This window comes from Orcinus orca, chromosome 12 (genome assembly GCF_937001465.1).
Source record: "Orcinus orca chromosome 12, mOrcOrc1.1, whole genome shotgun sequence".
Taxonomy (NCBI): domain Eukaryota; kingdom Metazoa; phylum Chordata; class Mammalia; order Artiodactyla; family Delphinidae; genus Orcinus; species Orcinus orca.
Window position 1 is genome coordinate 70,004,052 of NC_064570.1, and position 17,142 is coordinate 70,021,193.

Consider the following 17,142-nt stretch of genomic DNA (forward strand, 5'->3'; position numbering starts at 1 on the left):
GTGTATGTAGGCACATTTCCAATTTATCCTTTTGAACTGGAACAATACCCTGCTCCAGACCACCCAGCGAGAACCAGTCTGTGCAGTCACTGCTCTGTAACCAGACTGAAACATCAGCTTTCAGTCTATTCTGGATGGAATCCTCGGCACAGTCATCTCCACAGAAGGTCAGATGACCTATCAAAAGCAGAACTATTGACTGTGGGTACGGCCGGAGCCTGGCACCTGGCTCACTTTCCACAGAGGGGTCAAGTCTGCCAAAAGTCCCTTTAGGTAACACGGTTCTTTACTCTCCGCTCAAAGCATCACTTTAGCAGGTTCCACAGAATTATGTCTACCATGTGCCAGAGAGAAGAAGGCTCTAACATGGCAGTGTGGTCAGCTGTAGCTCAACCTCAGAAACTACCTTAGGTCAGATCTTGTACTACTTCTCAAGCCACACAAGCCTGGTCTTGCCATCTGGAAGGAGCTGCTGCAATCAAAGCTACAGCCAGGATCCAAGTGTCCTGCTTATAGAAAGCCATGCATTACAGCACAATTAATATAAGTGATTGAACCTTCAAACATCTCTACACAGCAACGAATACGGTGGTTATCCTTTTGTACCTGTTTCCACTGTCTGATTTAGTCTGCCCAGGTTCGAAGTGTAAAAATATGAGACATCAATAAATCCAGATATATGTCTTAACCAGTGCAGAAAGGATCCAACTATACATTAGGACCAAACAACAGCACCATCATTGTTCCATCCTTCAACATTGTTCAGGGGTGGGAGGGAAAGAAGGATGAAGGTGGCTGTTGAACTATACTAACTTGTATTCTCATCCAGGCTCTACCACTTCACAGCAGTGTGACTATGGACAAGTCACTTCATCTTATTAATCCTGTTTCACTGCCCATAAAATGGGACAGTCTGTTTAACTGCAAAACTTGAGCTCCTTTCATCATATCATGCTGCTTCCCATTATAAGACATGATCTTTGCCCTTGGATAGCTAAAAACAGAAAAACAAATAATTAAAATACAATCTAAACACCTCATGGAAGGCTTGGCCCAGGTTTCCAGGGAAACATCACTGGTTTAAGATTTAGAAACAACATAAACCAATGTCTACCTCAGTCTCTGATACAGAACAGATACTATGGAATAACAATATCCTGACCACTTAAGTTCAGCTGGATCAAAGCTGCCCACTTAGTCACCCTTCTGGGAGCCCCTACAGATACCAAAATCCACAGATGCTCAAATCCCTTATATAAAGTGACCACAGCACAATGAATACGGTTGGCCCTCCAGACATCTCAGCATAGATGATGCAAAAATAAATCTTAACTCCACTAATCACTAGTTACTTGACTGCAGCTTCTCATCTTCACAGTTGAGTTTATAATACATACCTCACAGGGTCAGAGTGAGAATAAAATATGATAGTGTATCCATTCAAAAACATTCCACAATTATCAGGTAACCATTCTTAAGGAGTCTTAAGTGAATGCTCATAGCAGAGGCCTGACACAATATACTGCTCTATAAATAGCAGTCAATAGAAATAGAATTCTGATAGCCAGAAGGATGCTCAACTGTAGAAAATCACAAGGGAGACATTCTGAACCCCTGTCTACAACAAAATGCTGTGCCTATGGTCCCTTATAGTCTTTATTACACAATTTTGTGGCCACGGGCACTCTCATAAATATTATTTCAAAGTATGTTAGTTCTAGAGGACTCCAAGGATAATTTATATCAACCCATAATAAAAAGCTCCCACTGATATATATACTTTTAATGCCTCCTATGTAAATCATTTCTTTAAACTTAAGAAAAAAGAATAGCATTTAGTTCCAAAACATATTCCCCCAAGTTGGATGATACTACTTATTACCTATGCATGGTTTTAGGCATATCAACCTAAACTGCATTTTACAGAATTTCTTCTGGCTGAGCGTCTGTTTTTCTCATTCCACACTGAGTAAGTTATCAGGTCTAATTTTGAAATATGAGAGCTATTATCCAAAATGCACCGGTATTTCCAGGTGCGCTTTATGGAAGTGTAGAACTACTTCTCAGAAGCATAAAACAGTTGTTGAAAAATGCTTTAAAGTGCCAACAAGTTAGAAGTCTTATGAGTTGAGCAGGGCCAGGCTCAGAGGAGTTGAACCCCGAGGTCCATTTGCCCCAGCCCTACAGTCATGATGGGCCTCATGTTCAGACCTCTGACAGCTTACAGTCAAAAGGGAACATAATACATTCTATTTTGAGGGTTAAAAGCTCTACTTTACTTCATGTAAACATTTAAAATATACCACACGATTTTAACTCCATTTGGCACTTTATTGGTTTATACACTGCAAGTCTCAAAAGTAGCCCAGGCTCCCTCAAATTCAGAGAAGACCTGGAGGAGAAGAAAGAGCTTCAGGCAGCCTTTATATTCTAATACATTTGATCAGCAGAGCTTCAAGGGGAAACATCAGTGATCTTCTCTAGTGATCAGACTTTTGGAAAACTCATATAACTGTAAGTCATGAGACTGATTTATGGCAAAATCCTAATTCAGTGATTTACTATTAGAAGTACAGTATACTGCTTACGCACAGGTAATCAGTGCATTTATACGAAGGACAGGAAAGATGTTAGGAAAGCCTACTTAGGGAACCCATCATGAGGAGAAAGCAGTTTGCTGATTCTGTAGCTTTTATTTCTTTAACCAGCATTTACTGAATACCTAAAATGTTCTGGGTTACATGCCAGGTGCTGTTCAGAAAAAATAAAATAAGACAATTGTTTTGATTCATGGAGCATTTATACTATGTCAAATATTTTGCAAAAATGATCTCATTATCTCATTTAATTACTACAAAAATGTGAAATGTTACAAAGCCCGCTTTAGCAAATGAGAAAGTTGAGGCTCAGAGAAATAAACCTGCACAATTACACAGCAGTAAGTAGCAGGACTAGGAATCAAATCCAGATCTATTTTTCTGCCAAACTCTATCTCTTTCCATCACATCATGCTGCTTTTATTTTATTTTAATTTATTTTTATTTTTTTGTGGTACGCGGGCCTCTCACTGTTGTGGCCTCTCCCGCCGCGGAGCACAGGCTCCAGATGCGCAGGCTCAGCGGCCATGGCTCACAGGCCTAGCCGCTCCGCGGCATGTGGAATCTTCCCGGACTGGGGCACGAACCCATGTCCCCTGCATCGGCAGGCGGACTCTCAACCACTGCGCCACCAGGGAAGCCCCATCCATCTCTCTTCTGATATTACCCATCTAATCATGCATATTGTCTACCTTTTCCATTAGATCCTTTGATGTATTAGCAATAGATATTTTAAATTTCCTGTCTGATAGTTCCAATACCTGTGTTATATCTGAGTCTAGTCTATTAATTTCTTTGTCTCTTGAAATTGTGTTATATTTTTTCTTGCTTCCTTGTATGCCTTACATCTTGTGCAGTAGAGACCAAGGTAAATAGATTTTATGTATGAAAATATTCATACCACTTCTTCTGTTAGGACTTTAGTGTGGGGGAGGGGAGTTTGACTCAATCTAGTCAGAAATTTAAATGGGTCGGGGGATGCTGATGCTAAGGTTATTCTCAGTGCGCCATACGTTTCAAATTCCCATAGAATTACTTTGTGCTTATTGTAGTGGCTGGTTTGTCAGAGGGTTTTCCTCAGTATCTGAGGAAAAAAAAGTTTTCCTCAGCTTTAGGTCTTTGTTCCTATGCCTCAGACAGGTGTCCCTGCACTGTCCAGCCCCTCTTCCAGCAGTAGACTGCTATCAGCTATTGCTTAAAGATTCTTAGTCTCTGTTTTGGGAAGAGGAGGTGGGATGTTTACTGTGTTGCTCTGATTAAGCTTTAGTTTTAAACAGGAATTATGTCCCTGGGTTGTACTGGTGGGGCCCCCTTGTGATCCTGCCCTGTCCCCAGCTGTAGAAGACCTCTAATGGTCTAGGACCAGGAGTGTTCTTGTACCTCCCTCAGAGATAGAGAAGATTTCTCGGTTCCCTGCCGCCAGCTTCCATGTGTCTTCACCAATACCCTAAGTGCCACAGGGGTCACTGCCCTTCCCCCAGTAGCTTAGGACTTTTGTCTCTTAGGAAAAAAATAGGAGAGAAGGACGCAGGCTGGTCTTCTTGACCTTCTTACTGTGGATGCTCTCCCCCTCTCCCAGATCCTAGGATGGCTTTCTTGGTACTCTCATCCTACCTTCACTGTTCTTGGTGAGCACCCCTTGAGATCTGCGGAGAAGAGCCTGAAAATGGCGCTATTTCTCCTTGTGTCTGCCACTTGCAGGCATTCTATATTTTCATGCTGGCCCCCATTTGGCCTTAAGCAATTTGTGAAAGTTTTTAGCAGAATTTTTCCTACCAGTTTGTGTGGCGTCTGGTAGCACCAGCCCCAGGTAAGCCCTAATTGCTCCTGTTTTGCCTCTCCTTGGAGGTACCTGTGCTTCCTAAGATTTTGGATGAGTTGGTTGCCCTGTGATCTCAACTTTCTGATGGTTTCATGAAAAATCATGATTTTTCAGATTATCTGGCTTTTTGTTATTGTCATTGTTTCTGTTGTAAGTTTGAGAGTGATGCTCTTTCCAGTTTTCTACACACTAAGTAGCATGAAAATTTTAAAAATCATCTCAGATTACTATGAAACATCAGGATGTCTGTTTCTGGCTTTCTTGCACTTACTCTTACTTCTGGTTCCATATCCAACTTTGGCACCTTTGGTTTTACAGTCCGTTGGTCCCATCTCCCAGCTTGATGGGCTCAGCATTCATGCATGGGTTTATTCACTTCCTTGGTTTCTATGTACCATCTTCCTCTGGTCTTATGTGAGAACTCCTGATTTCAGCACTTAGTTCTTATGTGTCCACCTCTGGGGACACAGTGGTAGGATGGCATCTCCTACAGCAATTCCTTTCCCAAACTTGGGGCAAGGAGTTGAACAATAAGGTAAAACCTTCCTAAAGTGCCTTGAACATTTTTTACAAAAGTTTTAATTTAAACTAATATTTGATAAACTGTATCAGACATCTCTAATGATTCACTTAATATCTTAACTCTTATTTTACTTCACCCATTGCCGTAGCAGTCAGCTTTGCTAAGTGCAACTGACAGCACTTTTTCTCCACTGCACCATATATCTCCTATTTTTTGCCCATTATATTGATAAAAATGGAAAGAAAATAAAAATATTTACCTACAGTTCCTCTCTTCCAACAAATCAAACTTTCAATTTTTCTGTGTCTCCACCTAACGCTTGATCATATATATACAATAATTTTAGGCAGTTGATTTAAGTTTGCATTCTGGTAGGGATTTTGTTTCTGAAGTTTACTTATTTGTTTTGCTTAATATGACATTATAATAATCTGTTCATGTTGCTAAATAGTCACTGTACGTTTCATTTAACAGGTGAATACTATTCTATGATAATTGTGTACCCTAATTTAATTACATGCCTCCATTTAAGGTTTTTCTCAGAAATTTCAGTAATAAATATTGCCCTTGCAACCACCAATCTACTCTTTGTTTCTATGAGTTTGGCTTAGATTCCACATACAAGTGAGATCATACAGTATTTGTCCTTCTCTGACTTATTTCTCTTAGCATAAGCCCTCAAGGCATACACACATTGTCACAAATGACAGGATTTCCTTTTTTTATAGGCTGAATAATATTCCAGTATGTGCATGTATGTGTGTGTGTATATGTATGTGATATGTATATATATATCACATCCTCTTTATCCTTTCCTCTGCTGACACTTCATGTCTTGGCTATTATGAATATCCTGCAATGAACACGGAAGTGCAAATATCTCTTGGAGGTACTGATTTCATTTCCTTTGGATATACCCTCAGAAGTGGGATTGTTGTATCATATGGTAGTTCTATTTTTAATTTTTTGAGGAACCTCCATACTGTTTTCCACAGTGGCTGCATCAATTTATATTCCCAAAAATGATGCACAAGGGTTCCCTTTTCTCCATATCCCCTCCAACACTTAACTTTCTGATAAGAGCCATTCTAATAGATGTGAGGCGATATCTCATTGTGATTTTGATTTGCATTTCCCTGATGATTAGTGATGTTGAGCACCTTTTCAGGTACTTGTTAGACATTTGTATTCTTTGGGAAAATGTCTGTTTAGGTCCTTTGTCCATTTTTATTTGGATTATTTGGAGGTTTTTTTGGTATTGAATTGTATGAGTTCCTTATATGTTCTGTATATTAACCCCTTATTATTTATATGGTTCGTAAATATTTTCTACCATTACACAGGTTGCCTTTTCATTTTGTTGACTGTTTCTTTTGCTATGCAGAAACTTTTTAGTTTGATGTAGTGCCACTCATTTTTGCTGTTGTTGCTTGTGCTTTTTGTGTCATATCCGAAAAATCATTGCCAAGATCAATGTCGAGGAATTTTTCCAATGTTTTTTTGTAGTAGTTTTATGGTTTCAGGTATTGCATTTAAGCCTTTAATTCGAGTTATTTTTTGTGAGTAGTGTAAGATAGGGGTCCAATTTCATTTCATTTTTTTTTTTTTGCAAGTGAATATCCAGTTTTCTCAACACCATTTGCTAAAGAGACTAATTTCTCCATTGGATATTCTTGGCTCTCTTGTCAAATATTAGTTGACTGTTTATGTGAGGGTTTATTTCTGGGCTCTTGATTTTGTTCCATTTGTCTGTATGCCTGTTTTTGCCACTACTATACTGTTTTGAATACTATAGCTCTGTAATATAGTTTGAAATCAGGAAATGTGATGCCTCCAGCTATGTTCTTCTTTCTCAAGATTGCTTTGGCTCTTTGGGGTCTTTTATGGTTCCATACAAATTTTAGGATAGTTTTTTTCTATTTCTCTGAAAAATGCCATTGGAATTTTGATGGAGATTGCATTGAATCTATAGATGGCTTTGGGTATTGTGGACATTTTAGCAATATTAATTCTTCCAATCCATAAACATGGGATATCTTTCCATTTACTTGTGTCTTCTTCAATTTCTTTCATCACAGTCTTATAGTTTTCAGCACACGGATCTTTCACCTCCTTTGTTAAATTTATTCTTAAGTATTTTCTTGTTTTTTATGCTATGCAAGTGAGATAGTTTTCATTACTTCTTTTTCAGACAGTTTGTTGTTACCATACAGAAATGCCATTGATTTTTGTATGGCTTCTTTCACTTGGCATAATGTTTTTAAGGTTCATTCATGTTGTAGCATATATCAATACTTCATTCCTTTTTATGGCCAAATAACATTCCATTATATGGATATACCACATTTTATTTATCTATTCATCAGTTGATGAATATTTGGGTTGTTTTCACCTTTTGGCTATTATCAATAATGCTGCTACAAACATTTATATGCAAGTTTCTGGATGGGCACATGTTTTCATTTCTCTTGGGTATATATCTAGGAGTGGAATTGCTGGGTCATGTGGTAACTCTATGTTTACTCATTTAAGGAACTGCCAGACTATTTTCCAAAATGGCTGCATACTATTTTACATTCCCACTAGCAGTGTATGAGTGTATCTGACTTCTTTATTCTAGCCATCCTAGTAGGTGTGAAATGGTATCTCGTGTTTTTGATTTGCATTTCCCTCATGGCCAATGATATCCAGCACTGTTTCTTGTGCTTATTGGCCATTTATATAACTTCTTTGGAGAAATGTCTATTCAGATTATTTGCTCAGTTTTTAATTGGGTTATTTGTCTTTTTGTTACTGAGTAGTAAGAGTTCTTTACCTATTCTAGATACAAGCCCCTTATCAGAGATGTGATTTGCTAAACGTGTATAGCATTTTATTTGCATGTTTTGGTAACTCTCTACATGATCACAGTCTTCTTTTAGACACATTTCCTGCATTCAAGTTAACGTCAACATGCTTTATAATTAAATCCTTCAAATTAAATGCATTGGATACACATTCAGTATCATGCCTTCCCTCATCAACATTTCTATTAGATTCACAATACTATATGCACCAACACATGGAGGTGTTGTATAGTAGTGGTTTTGCAGGGGAGAGGGAGAGCTCTAGAGGTAGAGAGCCTGGGTTCTAACACTGCCTCCACCACTTACTAGCTGTGGTACTTGGGATATTACTTCCTCACTAAGGTTTAATTTCCTCATCTGTAAAATGAGGCTAATGATAATATATACTACATAATAATGTAATAGTGATTAAACTAGGCTAATGTGGTAACAACTTGACCATAATTTCAGACAAAAATAGTGGTAGCTATTATGTATATTATTGCTGTTATTATTGTGTTTAATCTATTCCAAGTAATCTAAAGATTTTATGTATATCATTTAATTTAATGCTCAGAACAATTATATGAAGTTGATATTATCATAAATATTTTCCTTTTCTTAATATACAGACACAATCTTAAAATATTATTATTATATAGCCATAAAACACCACACTTGGTAACTATTGCCTACCTAAGTATAATTACTGGATTAGAATATTTGTAAGACAAATTTAAATTTTAATTCTCAAAGTCCCGGTTTGTTTACCTAGTCTTGTGGATTCATTATTTAAATATAGGGTGACTTAAAGGAATACTTCACTTGTTTAATAAAGAATATTGACAGAGTTTGTTTTGGCTTCCTATTAAATTCTTTAGCAAACATTCACATCTTTATTTGAATAGATTTTTGTAGTCTTTCCTCAAACATGTTTTAATGATTTATATTCACTCATCACATTAATGAAAGAAATGTTGAATGGTTAATTTAAATGTTTATTTTTAAAAGTGACCAGAGGAAAAAATTTCGGGAGATGGAAATTTTGGAACAGCACATATTTAAAGAGAAAGAAGGAAAAAGCTTTGTGGTATTAAATTCCACTGTCCCTGAAAACAGTCATCAAGCCTTTTATATTTGCTCAATTTATAATTTATAGATGGCACTGGAGTGCCAATTATAAAAAAATATTTTGGAGGACTGCTGGAAGTTTGTAGAGGCAGTTTTTATTGTTAACAGATGCATTTATGTATAGGCTTTTTGGCCTTTGATAAACAGTGTATATGCTCAGATTCAACATTTATTTGAGCACTAAACATAGGTGAATGCTATCACAACACTGATGCTTCATTTACTCCTAAGAACAATGCATAGAGGTAGGTTTTATTACTACTCCTATTTATACAGAATAGGAAACAGAAGTTCAAAGAGGTTGCATGTCTTGACAAAAGTTCTTCAGCTTTAAATATTTAAGAAAAATCTATTCTATTGCTTTTCCACCAGGAGGTGATGAAGTCTTAATTAGTGAGGAGAGTGGGCTTTTTTTTTTTTTTCCCATCTTTCCAGGAATTCTTCCTTTAGGAAAGTCTCTTTCATCCCCAAATAATCTGATCATTTTCTCTCTTACTATAGCAGTAGTTCTTCAAGCATGATCCTGGATCAGCAACAGTGTAGAATTACCTGGCAACTTGTTAAAAATGCAAATATCCCAGACCTACCAAACAAGCCCTCCTGATGATTCGGATGCACACTGAAGTTTGAGAATCGTCACTCTACAGAAATTGCTCTCTAAATGGTCTCTGTCATTCTTAATTCCAAATCTACCAGTGAGCTTAGTCCTCATGAAACTTTACTCTGTGGTGGCATTTAATAGAATTCACCACTGTCTCAATCTTAAAACTGTATTGTTTTCTAGAACATGTTGTTATCTGATCACCCATTCTGATACATCCTCACTACCTCTCCTCTTTATTCCTATATGAGATTTCCTAAGGTTCCTAAATTCTCTTTTCACCTCTCTTTAAGCTTTTGATTGTTCATTTCTTCAATTCCCACAGACCCAAACATCACACATATACTGCTGACTTCCAAATACCTATCTATTCCCTAGACCTTTCCATTAGTTGAATTATTTAGTCATTATCTCAATATATATTTGATACTGTGCAGTGGTCATAGTCAAACACCGTTTGTTGGGGACACCACAGGAAAAGAGATAAACACAGCCCTTGCCCTAGGGAGCAGATAATTAAAATTTGTAAATGATGTAAAACTTGATGTTCTTTAGATTTTATCTCAACACAATCTGATTGATTAAAATCACCTTCCTCATCTCATCGCAGTTAAAAGTGTCGTCAGTCTCACTGAAACTGTAACTGACTCCCTTTCCTTATCCCACATACATAGATACAACCAACCTTCCCCCAGCAAGTCTTTTGCTTCTTTAAAAACGTGTCTCACAAGCATCCCCCTTCCTCGTAGCCAATGTCTTGGGTCCTGTTCTGATCTATAATGTAATAGATTGTAGTATAAATTATACTGCAGTAGATTCCTACCTTTTTTTCCTATTCTTTTTCCCACTCAATTTTTCTTTCAGAGTTGTCTGACATTATTTCCCTAAGATTAGATATTTTGTCACATCCTTGCCCTGCTTAAAAACACACAAATAACAAACAACACACTTCAATGGCTCCCAATTGCCCACAAAGACCAAACTCTTAAATAAACCATTCAAAATCCATCTAAATGTGCCTTCAACTTCCCTTTCCAACTACATGCCTCCACCTCCTTGGGCTACTTCACCAATGTGACATCCACTGTCACTCTGCTATGGCTCTCCTGAGCTATGTCCCTATGTGGAGTGACTTTATCAACAACTTCTTCCTCGGGTAACATCCTACATCAGCACCCAGCTCCAATGTTACCTTTTCTGGGCACATCTCCCAACCCTCCTAACAACCTTGCTCCCAAACCAGACAAAAGTAATAGCTTCCTCTTTAATGCTCCTAGAATACTTTGTTGATGGCACTCATAACGCCCCACTGGATTTTAAACAACTTGAGACTGAGGATTGTATTAGTTCATATGTGGATGCCTGGCATCCAGTTCAGTGCTTGGCATGTAAGTAGGTGTTTAATAAATAGAGGTGGAATTGATCTAACCCAACTTTAATACTTTTGGTTTCCATGTTGCAGCCATCTGGAAGCAGAAAAAATTTAAAGGAATATAGTCCTACCTTGTAGATGCACGCACACTGAAAGTAAGAAGTGGTAGAGCTGACGAGGAAAACAATCTTATAAGCGCGGTCCTCATAAGCAAGTAGTTGTGGTCTCCTGGACGATGGCATATATAATCATAGCCCTGTGTCGTGATGCCTGTTAATCATAAAGAGATTAAATCACATTTTGAACTATTTAAGGATTAGGGAAATAAACTGTGTTTTGTTAAATAAATATTTTAATACAAATATCAGGATTTTAAAATTATACTTATATTAAGGACTGGGTTCAGCAAATAAAACACCACTGAAAACTATGGAATCTAATTTCCTTGTCTCACATCCGTCTGACACTGCAGCTGGGGCTGATGTGCCACACTGAGTCCACGGAGAGAGGGGCTGAGGCTCCATCTGTCCTGTTGCTGTGCTTTACAGGGCCTGCACTCCCAAAGCAGCCAAGCATAGCAGTGTTGGAGCCCCAGCAATTATGTCCACATTCCAGGGCTTTCCCTTTCAGGCTTCCCAGAAGTTGCCACACCACCTCTGCTTACATGCTACTGTCCAGAATTTAGCAAATGACCACACCTTGCTACAAGGAAGCTGAGAAATGTAGTTTTTATTCCAAGGGTCATGAGTCCAACCAAAGAGTATGGGTTCTAATACTAAGGAGAAGAAGAAATGGAGGTCGCAAAACAACCAGTCTCCTTTTAACCAGTATTTTAAGCTTCTGTTTTCTGAAGCATTCACCTATATTAAGTTTCACATTCTCATTCTCCAATAATGACCCATAAAGGAAGCAGCACTGTATTTGAAAGGTTAGTGCCCCTCCCACACCTGCATTTACAAAGTGTCAAAACAGACAACAACTTGGAGACCATGCACTCCACTGAAAGTCTGTTATCAGTTCACAAAAATAAGATCAAAAACAAAATAAACACTTAAAAACTTACAGTAATTTGATATTTCTGTGACATGCAAGCCCACGATCAGTAGTATACTCATCTCGTTGAACAGAGTGTAAACCAGTTTGTGTGTCATCTAATTCACCTGGTAAGTCACATGTGGCACAAGCTGAGTGCGTGTCATGTACACCAGGACCATATGTCAATCCAAAATGGGTTGACATTCAAAAAAATAATCCTGCACAAAGAGTTTGAAACACTGGGGCCAGAACTTGGGGTTCCTGACCTCTGGCTCAGCACTGGCTGCTTTGGTCCTTTGTTGCTCTCAGATGCTGACACTGATGTCACCAGCCCACATCTCTGACCACCTGAAGGGCTCCAGAGCCATTCCCTAACCACAGCTCTAAACCAACTGTAGGTGCTTCTGAAATCTGATTGGCTTCTTTGTGTCTGAACTCCAGTGTTCATGGGACGGGCCCTGTACACATGGGTTCCAAGAGCCGTTTCACCCCCAGCATTTGCCTCCGCTCCTACCTTACCCTCAATACTATTCTGGATCCTGCTCCGAACTGAATAAACTATAGAAAACTATGAGTCTATCTCTCATCGAGCTCTGAAAATCTCCATTACCTAAATGCCACTACTGCAGTGCTCCCCCCTTCCTCAAAACACACACACATACACACACACACACACACACACACACACACACACACACGGATACGGAAAGCAATTTAGATCCAACCCACTCTCGTTTGAATCAGTGATCAATGGTCACCCCTTACTGGTCTGACAAAGTTTCTGAATGACCGATTCACTGAGTTATTGTTGAATTTTTTCAAAAGCTGAGTTTTGGTGATTGTTCGCACCAGTAGTTTTCACAAATGACTGGAGAGGGCGGCTCAGTTATCAATTTCCCATGTGATTCACACTTCAGATGCTGAAGCAATTCTCCAGCGCTCAGCATTGAAGATGTGGATGGACGAGCTTTCCTTTAAACACTCTTTGCAGCCTTTTCTATTTCTGCAGGTATATGCCCTGGCCCTGCCTCTACTTCTGCTGGTGAAAAGGCTCTTTACAAACCTTCTCCACCCTGGTAAAAGATATATACCTGACGGTTTCCAGCAATTGGTACTTTGGCAAATTGATTGTCAAAGAATTGATTTGGAGCCATCACCAAGTGCCACATACTACCGTACTTATGTTTCCATTCACGTAGCAAATGATTTTAGCAGCTGGAAGTGAACTTTTGGGGAAAAAATGGTCTCTACCAACATTACTGTTTTTACATGTACTTATGGTGCCAAACAACATACCAAAAAAACGATCACCTCCACACCACCTCCACCCAGAAATGCTGTTTCCTGTGGGATCCTTTCCTTGTGCCGCAATGAAGAGCCACAACAGTTTGTGTGTGGATGTGGGGTTGGGAAGCTACCTGCACAGCACTTTACCGTTTTAAAGCACTTTCAAATATACTGTCTCATCTGATCCACAATCAGTTCATGTGTTTGCCAGGGTCCACATTACTCTATTTCTTGGATGAGGAAACAGAGGCGCCTAAAAGTTAAAGAACTTCCCTCAAAGTCATATAGGCAGTAAGTTAAAGGATCTGCACCAGAAACAACCTCTCAACTCTTATTCCTTCACTTGACCCTGACTCCTATTTGGGCATTTTTAAAAAATATTTCTGCATGAAAGAATACCAGCCAAATATTTTCACCTTCATTTCCTTTAGGTATTATCATTGGTTTGCCTCTGACCATGCTTTTCCTGCCCTATTAATACAGTTAATTTATTTTTGATTTTTCACACAGTTCATTTAGCTATAAACTACTGAAGGTAAAGGCCAGGTCTTCTCCACGATCAGTATAGTTCATGACATATGTCTCCTGGCACTCAAGGGATCCCCATTTAGCTTCTCTCTTTGGCCAGAGCCTTCCTTAGGTGCTTTGAATCTGTCCAGTGAGCATTAACCAAGTGGCTTCTAAAGTTCTGGCAGGACTTCTAAGACCTCCTCACACATAAGTTCAGGAATGAAAATAATAAGTCAGGCTATTTTAAACAATAAATGCAACTATTCTAAGAACAGACAGCACAAAGGTTTTTCTAGTCCCTTCGAAGACCAGAACTACAGATCAATGTGTGATGTCCATCATCTCTCTTAAAAAAGAGGACATTTAGAGTTTTCTTCTCTTAACTATACTTCTCATCTGGAAAATTTGAGCATACTGGTGTTGAACCAACTATCCTAAATGGTATTACAATATACTGTTCAGTGAGAAAGTAAAATGCAAGAGTGTGTTGGGAAAAGAACTTAACAAGAAGGCTGCAACCACTTTAGAAGTGTAAAACTCTGTCCAAAGGGGAGTTGGGACACTAAAACTTCCATCAAAGCACATGAAAATGACATCAGTGGTCTGTTATCCCCTCATAAACGAACCGGCCCCGGGCAAGGACGTTCAAGCACAACCCTTGTCAAACCCCTAACAAAGTTTGACATCTGTTAAATCATTAAAGGTACAAATAAAATGTTAACCAAGACAGAGAAGGAAGGGAGAGTGCTGATAGCATCTATTAGGACTAAAAGTAAAAGGCCAGAAAAGACATGATTAATTCCTGGATTTTGGAATATCACTATAGCTTGTTGGCTAAACCTTCCCAAGTTCCAAGTCACTGGAAACTACTCTGGCAATAAAAACACTATGGAGATCTGTAATAGATGGATTTAGGGCTTTTAACACTGATACAGCTGTTTCCACAATAAGTGGAGATCCTTTGGCTCGTCACATCCTCATTTTCCTCCAGACACCTTGTTTCAATTCCATGGAATGTAATTCTCCCTGACCTCAAAGAGAACTTTGTCCTTGAATCAGCTCCGTAAAAGCAAAAACCAAATATTGGCCTATAGTACTCATCTTAGTTTTTATACCTGATTAAACAGTGCATTCTATTTTCTCTGTCCTTTTGAGTCTGGAGCATACTAGCCTTGGACATTCCCTTATACAGAAAAGAGTGGGGTTTCCCTTCAAAACTTGTAACAGAGAAAAATCAAATTTACTTCTATTTTCCTGGGGAAAAAATACTATATTCTCCAGATTCCTTTGCAGGTACAAGGGGCTTTGGGATTGCCTTCCGGTGTGAACAGAGGTCATAAGTGTCACTTCAAAGCTGAGGTCATTAAGAATAGGTGTGCTTCCCCCATACATTCTTCTGTTTCCACGGCAAACTTGGAAGTCAAGTTCCAAATAGCATAGCTACAAGGAGTCAGCCTGGGTGCCTGAGTCACCAACTGGAGGAAAGATGCCACCTGACCCACGTGGGCCTCTTAAGTAAGTGAGAAGTAAACTAGTATTGCGTTATTCCACTGTTATTCAAGGATTGTATGATATAGCAGTTAGCATTACTTTCCATGACTAATACGTAACTTCTACAATGTTGAAATTTTCTAAAATAAATAAGCCTGAAACTTATATGATAAATGCACCACAAATGGATGGGGATGAATGTGCGTTCAAGTGAACTCAAGGAAACCTAACTGGCCTGAAGGGGACCAGCAACCAGCCTTCACATGTGGGTACATGGGTACTTCCTGCAGCTACAAGGAGAGGTGCACAGGAAGTACCATTCCATACCTTTGGGCCTGCCAGTCAAAGAGGGGACCTTTAGAAGGAATGGCCAGAGTGCAGTAGCTCACTTTTACGGCTGTGTGGGTGAAGGGAGCGAAGGAAGAACCAGAAGAATCCACAGCAGGAAGAAAAGACAAGTGATCTGGACCATCCCAGCCCAATCTGACACAGGCAAGAAGGAAGCACTTTAGCAGGGCCTCCAACATCTAATACCCAAGCATGTATGCAGGCCCAGCGATGGGAAGCTGGGGTGACTGTGGAGATAGTATCAGTAACCAAGGCAACAGGCAAGTTTAGCAACTTGGTGGCTGCAAGCAATAGTAGCAGAAGCTCTAGAAGCACCAGTTTTCCAGGGAGGAAATGCAGGAGTGCTGTACCAGCTGGCCCAGGCTGAGGCTCTGGGCGGGCCACAGCATGAAGGGCTGCTCGGAGGAGCTCCAGTTAAAGGTAAGCATAGAGGACGGAGGGATGGGCTGGGCTGTAGGCTCAACGACCCAATTGATAGAGGAAGCAAGGAAATGCCTTATTGTGAGAACTTACTGTATCCTTCTCTCACAGCATTGTTCTAGAAAACAGTCTACTGGTTCTGCCTTCAGCCTTAATTCTGGAATCCATTAAAACCAGCAGAGGAATTCAGATTCATATACTTTAACAGAGTATAGCTGTCTTCTCACTCCTTCTTTCCCTTCCCCTGAGAGAGCTTCAGAGAGTGGGCAAACGTGGCCACGAAATCCATGCCACAGGAACAGGTAGGCCTCTCTAAACCCCTTCCCAGGGCCAGGTGGACCCCACTACTGGCTGCACACCACACTGCTCGATACCCACTATGCACCTCATTAGCTGGGAAAAAATCCAAAAAGCCATCATAAGGCTGCTTCCCTTCTGCCATATTCTGTGCATTTGCTAAGGACAGAAGCTGGAGATTTTTTCTGGATCATTTGGCCTGTACTCCACAAACAACAAGCACAAGTGTGCTTCTTGGCATCTTAGTCTTGGGGCCACCTCAACCTGAAACAAACGATCTGCTGTTCCAAATTCAGTCAATGCACAAACACCATGACGTTTTTGACCTTGGGAAGCTTACAATCTTGTAGAACAGGTCACACATGCACATATACACCTTCATTCTTTTCTAAGATACAACTAACTTGGAAAATACAAAGACTTAGATACACTAGATTGATATTTAACCCGTTATCAACCTGCAAGCTTTAGCAGGAGAAAGGTGAGAGTTTCCAACTGCCTGGATAGTCTTAGGTGGTGGATCCAGGACAGAGAACCTGTCTCCATAAAACCTAGAGCCACTACTGGATTCTTCGCAAGTACTCAGTTTAGAAGCTCTACACAGTAAGAGGCAGGGTGAGGGAGGATGGGGGAAAGGGGAGGCTCACCTTGTATTTCGCTCCTGCACCAAATCCTCAATACTTACGAGATTACTGACTTTCTATAGTCGCCTGCACAACTGTAGTGCTCTTTTTCCCTCCAAAAAAATACTCAAGAGATCTACCTGCCTTCTCCTGGAACTCATTCATGGAATGACTCACCTCATTATCAAGGTCATCCAGACAGTTGCCATCCCCACTGGTGACTAGGAGTGCAGCTGCTGTATAGAACCCACCTGCAGCCG

At 39.7% G+C, this 17,142-nt stretch overlaps 1 long non-coding RNA gene across 3 annotated transcripts in view; it reads right to left on the minus strand.

Moving 5' to 3' along the window:
- LOC117201423 (uncharacterized) overlaps positions 1-17,142 on the minus strand; it is a 147,676-nt gene that overhangs the window by 127,384 nt on the left and 3,150 nt on the right. For all 3 annotated transcript variants that reach the window (XR_007470422.1, XR_004483437.2, XR_004483436.2), the window contains exon 2: positions 11,003-11,141. This is a non-coding gene — a long non-coding RNA (uncharacterized LOC117201423). The remainder of the gene's footprint in view (positions 1-11,002; positions 11,142-17,142) is intronic.